At 33.3% G+C, this 8,073-nt stretch overlaps 2 pseudogenes; one reads left to right on the top strand and one right to left on the bottom strand.

Annotated features, from left to right (window-relative positions):
- Window positions 1–789: 789 nt before the first annotated feature.
- On the bottom strand, window positions 790–1,976 carry LOC128162217 (uncharacterized; annotated as a pseudogene).
- Window positions 1,977–5,140: 3,164 nt separating this feature from the next.
- LOC128162478 (ficolin-1-like) lies at window positions 5,141–7,575 on the top strand (annotated as a pseudogene).
- Window positions 7,576–8,073: the final 498 nt, after the last annotated feature.

The following is an 8,073-nucleotide window of genomic DNA, read 5'->3' as shown; positions in this document are numbered from 1 at the left end:
AACAAATATATAAATCATACCCGTTTATTACTCAAGGCTGAAAAAATTGAGGTACAACGTATTTTGATAATTTTGAAACATACGGTTATATGGTGTTCATATGATATTTGTGCAATTTAACCTTATATCATTTAAAAATGCGTAACTTGTGTTGTTTTCAAAGTAAAGACTTGAAATTTGGATACAGTGAATCGGTGACCTTCATTTTTTACCTAAAAAAAGATTGAGACCTTCAGTTATTGTGAATAGTTAATAAACCTCCTGTATGAAACAAGTGCCTGTGAGTAAAATACCTCGACAAATCAGCGACACTACACCGGACATTTATATCGAGAAATAAAATACAGAATATTAGGTTGACGACAATAGACAAGATATTTCCAGCGTACTTAGGTAGCACAAAAATAAGAAGAAATAAATAAATAATCAATACATAAAAAAAAATGATAAGTACATGTAAATAAAATTCCTGAGCTGTATGCAAATTATTTCAGAAAATGTTTTAATTCGAACTGTATAAAGAAAAATAACACAGGATTATTATATAAATAGAAGGGAAATATAATACAAGTTGACGACAATAGACAAAATATTTCAGGCGTACATTGTACTAAGGTAGCACAAAACATAAATAAATAAATAAATAAATAGATAAATGAAAAAAGGTGTTTAAAGAAACAAAGAATAAAACCCTAAATTTTAACGATATCTACAAATTACATATCTGTGATCATTATTCCTTAGAATTGTATTGACTAGTTTGTAATTTAACAAAGCGAAATAACAAGTTCATTCATCTAGAGTATTGGCTACGTCACACAAGTGTTTCTCCATGATTCGCCATCGGTCCGGACCAAGGTGTCTGGGGCCACGCCATCGCGTGATGACCATGTTTTCATGTACTGGAGAACGCGTCGGCCGGCACCGTTCTCTCCGTCATCCCAGAAACTTTCATGAATTGTCCCCGCAGAATCCACAAACCTATAGATCAGATTACAGTGATCCGCCGCAGCAGAATATGAATCAACACAGACCTTTCTGTACAGGTCCTTGACCTCTTCCACCGAACAAACTTTTACACCCGTTGCAAAAATTTCGGAACCCTTTAGTTTTTTAGGCTGCGTAGAATGTGTTGGTAGTTGTAGGGCATCGATCGCATCTGGTGTTATCTGTAAGGCATGCGCCGTCTCAATCTTTGGAACAGGATCTTGGTAATATTCACCGTTGGGTAGGATCAACCGCCCTCGTTCCACCTTTGACTTAATATTTTGCTCCCGGAGAGAATCTGAAATAGCATATAATATTTTGCGGTCTGCAACTATTACTGGTGGGTCTTGAAATGTTATAAAGAATGGTAATTTAACCCTTTGTAGTTTCTTAGCTTTCTGTGCTGGTAGAATCTCGTCTTTCTTGCTTCTGTTTACCAATTTTGCAGTTATCGAGACTGGTCTAGAGTTCATCGTGCCCTTTACACTGTTTCTGTGAATATGGACAAATGAGACATGCACCCCTAAAACTTCATGAATTAGCTGAGAAATGCTTTCTGATAAGTTCTCGCCGGGGTGTACGCAAAATTATGAATCAAAATGTTATCTCGCATTGAACGAGAACGTGAATCCTTTATTTCATGTTCAAGGTGGCCCATCTTTCGATCCATCTTAATAATCATAACACGTAATAAATCGCCTTCACCTCGAAGTTGCGCATTTTCAGGACGAATACAGTTGATCTCATCATTATTGCATTCCGATTGTTCGGACACATATTTCAGTGATTCTCATCTTCGATTATATATTTCATTTTGGCAACATCGTCAATCAAAGATTCATATTTAAAGAGTTTGTGCTTTAGATTGTTTAGCGAGGTCTGTAACTCCCGAATATACTTTAGTTTACATCTTTGTTTACCTGGCTCGATGAACTCGGTGAACACTGCTCGGACTCTTTAGTGACCCTCTGTTGTTGGTTTGTTGACATTTTCACAAATGAACGTCTTTTCGATATTAAAAACTGTCAAAAACTATATCCGAAGATGTTCATAACTTACGATAAAGAATTCTGTAAAATCCCAAATAAAAATTGCCACTGAAAATTACACTTGTTCTGCTAAAATGTTGCCGGTCAAATTTACGTGGCCATTCCTCAGGTAGGTCAAGTGACTCAACTAACTCCACACCACTAACAAATTTTCATTAAATTTCAATTCTTTTCCCTTAAAGGAGGGCACGGTCCTTCATTTTAACAAAGTTGAATCCCCTTTGCCCAGTGATGCTTTATGCCAAGTTTGGTTGAAATTGCCCAATAAATCTGGAGAAGAGGTAAAAATGTTAAGTTTACAGACAGACAGACAGACAGACAGACGCCGGACAAAAAGTGATCAGAAAAGCTCATTTGGGCTTTAGCTCAGGTGAGCTAAAACAACATGCGGAATGTCATACATGCATATATAGTATAATACCTAAATAGACATTCTTTTCATCGATCAACTTGACAAAGATGCACCAAAATTAGTACCATGCTCTTAAAAAAAACTAAGGGTGGAGGGGGGGGGGGGTGGGAAGAAGTTAGACAACAAATGTCTATACTATTATGATAGTAATATAGGGATAACATTACAACAACTGTGAGCTATTTTATAAAAAGCGAAACGGTACCAATATTTTTACACATTCAATACGATGAACACGATAAATTACATTTCTGAGCTTGTATTGCTAAAGAGTTTACAAGTTACGCGAACAAAAACAATCGATGAACATTTGAAATATAAGTGAAATATAAGTTCCAGACAATCCCCAAACAATTGATAAAAATAAATAACTTAAGCCCCAAGAGCGAAGATTCCTTTGCCCAAGGCATTATTTTCATCCAATCTAAGACTAAATCTGCATGCATTAGCATTATTAAAGCATATCAATAGTATATCAATTGATCGTAATGAGCATGTGCATGTATATGGCTCAAAAGAAATTGTATTTTAATTAAATCAACATAAAATTCTCATGAACATCGAAAGCATTTGTGTATTTTCCAAAAGGTCTATACGTCTAGCAATGTATCATGATAAGGTAAATAATTTTGTATTACGTTACAAGTACGATGCAGCTGCGAAGGAAGACAAATTCGGTGCGTTGCTATGCAACGAGCTCGTTTCTAGTTTTGTTCTACATGTTTATTTCTTCGGTGTAATAAAAACGTATTGAAATGTGTTTAGCGTTGCATGAATATAAAGCCTTTATATTTGAGTAAGGTGGAATGATAGTAAATCAGTTTGCATATTCAATACAATATGATTACATATAAATAAAAAAAGTAAAATTGTTAATTCCGAGCAAAATCAAACGTTGGATAAAATCAAGTACTTTGCACTAACAAATTCATTTAATCCTTTGTTTAAATTTGTAATAATATTGATGTACCATTGAAGATAAAAAAAAATCAAAAACATGTGGTTATTAAACTAAAAACATGTGGTTATTAAACATACCCCCCCCCCCCCCCGGAAAAAAAGAGGATTGTCCTATCAAAAATCAAAGAAACTTTCAGCAGAATAACGTATTTAGTACCTACTATTAAAGTCTACAAAGAAAATCAAGATAAATATTTGTTATGATTTTAACTTGCAATCGAATGGGTGAACAAAAGTGTATGCTTTTTTTGCTCACCTGAGCTGAAAGCTCAAGTGAGCTATTCTGATCAAATTTTGTCTGTCGTGCGTCTGTTTGTCCGTCTGTCTGTAAACTTTTCACATTTTCAACATCTTCTCAAGAACCACTGCGCCAATTTCAACCAAACTTGGCACAAAGCATCCCCAGCCTAAAAGAATTCAAAGTTGTGAAAAATAAGGACCACACCCTTTTGCAAAGGGAGATAATTAGGAATTTCTGAAAGACCAGGAAAGCTGAAACTTGTGTGAAAGCATCCTCAGGTAGTGTAAATTCAAAATTGTGAAAATCATGACCCCCAGGGGTAGGGTGAAGCCACAATGGGGGTTCGAAGTTTAACATAGGAATATATAGAGTAAATCTTTAAAAATCTTCTTCTTCTCAGAAACTAATCAGCCAGGAAAGCTGAAACTTGTGTGGAAGCATCCTCAAGAAGTGTAGATTCAAAGTTGTCAAAATCATAACCCCCGGGGGTAGGGTGGGGCCACAATGGGGGGGGGGGGTCGAAGTTTTACATAGGAATTAATATATAGAGTAAATCTTTAAAAATCTTCTTCTCAGAAACTTATCACCCAGCAAAGCTAAAACTTGTGTGGAAGCATCCTCAGGTAGTGTAGATTCAAAGTTGTGAAAATCATGATCCCTGGGGGTAGGGTGGGGCACAATGGAGGGTCTAAGTTTTACATAGGAATATATAGTGTAAATCTTTGAAAATCTTCTTCTCAGAAACTAATCAGCCAGATGATTCTTTATAATTGTTAAGAATTTGGCTCCAGGACAATTATTCGGCCTCACAAGAAGGTTCAGAGTTTGATGTATCTGTATATCCCATATACATGTATAAACAATTGTTCAGGATCTTATTGAGAACTGCAATACTCAACATATGATATGACTATAAAATCATCCTGTTAGAAATAGGACTAATGATTATAAACATAAGAATATCCAGGGGGGGGGGGGTGGATTTTATTTATACAGGATTTACATGTATTATTGTACATTGTCCAAATTGTTTGTATTATGACTATATTAAGCTGATTTTATCATACCTATTGTTCCTCAGGTAAGCGATGTGGCCAATGGGTCTCTTGTTAAATATTAACGATCTTTGACCAACTTTAAATGTATTGAATTTTTTGGGAACAAAATGTATTTGCAAATAACTTTAAGTGAGAGTAAATGAAGTTGAAACATTCCATCAACAAAAAAATGTTTAGATAAAAGATTCAATGCAAGTAGATGATAAACAGTTTGAGATGTAACGACAAACAAAAATACAAAGAAAATTCACATTAATGTGTGATTGATTATACCGTTTTATGAGATAAAAAGTGCTTAGTTTTTGCATTTTTAAACAATTTTAAAAGGAATTTTGTACGAAGCACACGTTCGATATAAAAAATAAATACAAAACGTGTGAACCATCTTTTCTCAGATAGTTCTTAAGGGAATCACAACCGTAATAACGACAGAATGAAAATGGGAATACTTTCCTACTTAACTGTTGTTATTGATATTCTGTCAATTGTTTCTTCATCCTCAGTTGAAAATGATTTTTTTCTTATCCAGTCTGGTGAGATTCCGTCTACTTCGTGCCTTTTAAATGAAATTCAAATAGAAAATTCAACACTCACACCACGATTACAATGTGGACTTTATTGCAATACATGATCACAGTGTGTTGGGATGGAGATCATTAGCAAAGATCCCAAAACGTGTCGCCTTCTAAATGGATTTGCTGCTTTAATACCAACACATGCAACATCTGAGCAAGCCGTGAGATATCAGAAGGTAATATTAAAAACCTACTTAACAATTAAGTTCTATAATTCAATTTAAACAGGAAAAGCCATTTTTGTTAATAAAAGAAACAAAAGAAAAAAAAGGCCAAGTAATTAGAACATGTGTAGTTTTTTCTTTCGAATAACAAATCAGCAATTGTCCCCCTTTTTTCAGTCGTCAGGAATCAATATAGGTAATATGTCTCATTGCAATATCAAAATATGTTTTCATTCGTCATCAGTTGTTTTTTTTTTTAACATGAAGTTGATATATATATCATCAAATCATGCATTTATTCTTTAATATTTCTTGTCGGAGATTCAAAAAACAAAACATCACAAAAACAAAACAAAACATGAAAAAAATAAAAAACAAAACAAACAACATAACAAAACAAAACAACCGATATAACATACTTACATAAGCTGGATGGTAAGCACATAAATTCGTTAATGGCTCATACGTTTGTGTCAGGTACAGAAAAAGAGACGATAGACTTTCTCGTTTTACAAGTGTTATAAGTTAACTAAATAGTCATGGATACCAGTTCTATGTCAAATGCAAAAATATTTGCTCTAAGCTTCTATTCATTCCCAGATGATATATATATATATATATATATATATATATATATATATATATATATATATATATATATATATATATATATATATATATATATATATATAATAAACGTACAGAAAACGTATACTCGTATACTTAAATTATGAGTCATTTTATCTCATAGGCACAGATTCATATTGCTCTGTGCACCTTACAAATGGGAACATCATATCCACCATCTGTAACCAAGGGACCCACCAATGGATGGTAGTTTTTGTATCTATATGCCTTACAATTATTTTTGATTATTTCTGAGAGTAATTTTGTTAAAAGTTTGAAGACATTACTATCAATAGAAAAATACGTCTAGCTACAATCAGTTGAAAGTATTAATTAAACTGCAATACATGTTTTCCCTACATTGATTCTGTTGTTATTAATTTAAAAAAAATTCTTTCGACCTCAGCTCTTTCAGAGAAGAATCAACGGGTCCGTAAATTTTAGAAGAGATTGGTTTGACTACGAAAACGGGTTTGGATCAAGAGAGTCAGAGTTTTGGCTAGGTACGATTAACAGGAACATTCAGTTCAGAAATGTAATGGAAGTGTTTGCTTTTACAGATTACCCGCAAGGCCATAACAACATTCCAAATCAATCAGAAAACGATAAAGATGATAAACATTTTAGGTTAAACTATCTTTCTTAATAAAAACAAACCATAACATTTATGATATTTTTTATAAGTATGCTAAACACTACAGACACTTAAAATGTGAATTTGTTGCTTCTTTGAAGGTAACCAACACATCCATGAAATAACAAATGATGGCTACACATACCTTAGAATAGAATTGATGGACCATGACTGTGTTTGGAAATATGCAGAGTATTCATACTTTTATGTTGAATCAGCCATTTCCAAATACAAACTGCATGTAAACGGTTATACTGGCAATGCAGGTTAACTTCTTTGTTCATTTTATTGTTTGATTAATATTACATTTTATAAAATTTCATTGATTAGTAATGTGGCAAATTTTGGAGAGAAAGAGATATATTTCCCCCTGGTTCGCTGATTGTATCTCTTGTGCGTTTCTATTTTCTTTTATCACTGTCTTACATTAAAAGTATATTCACACATTGACTGAAAGAAGAAAGAAGAATATCTATGGAGTATGATGATATAGAATCACGCGAATAAGAATTTGTTTCTTTTTAAGAGACATGCAAATAAGCCGTAATGGCAATATTTTTGGCTGCTGAATAATAATATAGTAATTTATCTAAATATTACAAGAAAGTACTTTTTTCTAATTACAGGAGATAGTATGGCGTTCCATAATGGAATGTTCTTCAGTACATTTGATCGCGACAATGATGTTAATAACAACTACAACTGTGCGGACGGCAGGCTTGGCGGATGGTGGTACAACTCCTGCCACAAATCGAACCTCAATGGAGAGTATGGAAACACAGATTACTCCAATGGCATCAATTGGTATCACTGGAAAGGTTTTTATTACTCCATGAAGGAAGTCAGAATGATGGCGCGGAAACCCTGACGTTAAATGAATAATGTGTTCTAACATTGATCTGAACGATTATTGTGTGCGGAAGAAATGTTCTTTTATCGCTGTACAAACATTTAGAAGAAATCGAAGTGCCAATTTACCTTTCTATCATTGTTTGCAGCATACATCATATTACATGTAGGTGGTATTGTATTTTGGCATGGGAGTGAATAGAGGTACATGTAACTCATATACATATGTAGAGACTGTTTTTAACGTTCAGGGACCGTGTCAAACTATGATTTACGTCCTGTCATTAAATAAGCAAAGCTGGGTCAAAAGAAAATAACTTCTGAAATTTTAATTTTAATTTGTTTGATATGCAGGTTCCTTACGATTTATGATATTTTAATTTTTTGGTATTGAAAATTAACATATCATTTAATTAATTTTAATATACATTTATATTTTATTCGTTAAATTCGATTATGTAATTGTTCATTTAAATTCCGGTTCAATGTTTAAAAATGTATTGGCACATACACAAAG

Source organism: Crassostrea angulata, chromosome 9 (assembly GCF_025612915.1).
Source record: "Crassostrea angulata isolate pt1a10 chromosome 9, ASM2561291v2, whole genome shotgun sequence".
In the NCBI taxonomy this organism is placed as follows: Eukaryota; Metazoa; Mollusca; class Bivalvia; order Ostreida; family Ostreidae; genus Magallana; species Magallana angulata.
The sequence above is the reverse complement of the archived record's forward strand: the minus strand, read 5'-3'. Positions and strand labels throughout refer to the sequence as shown.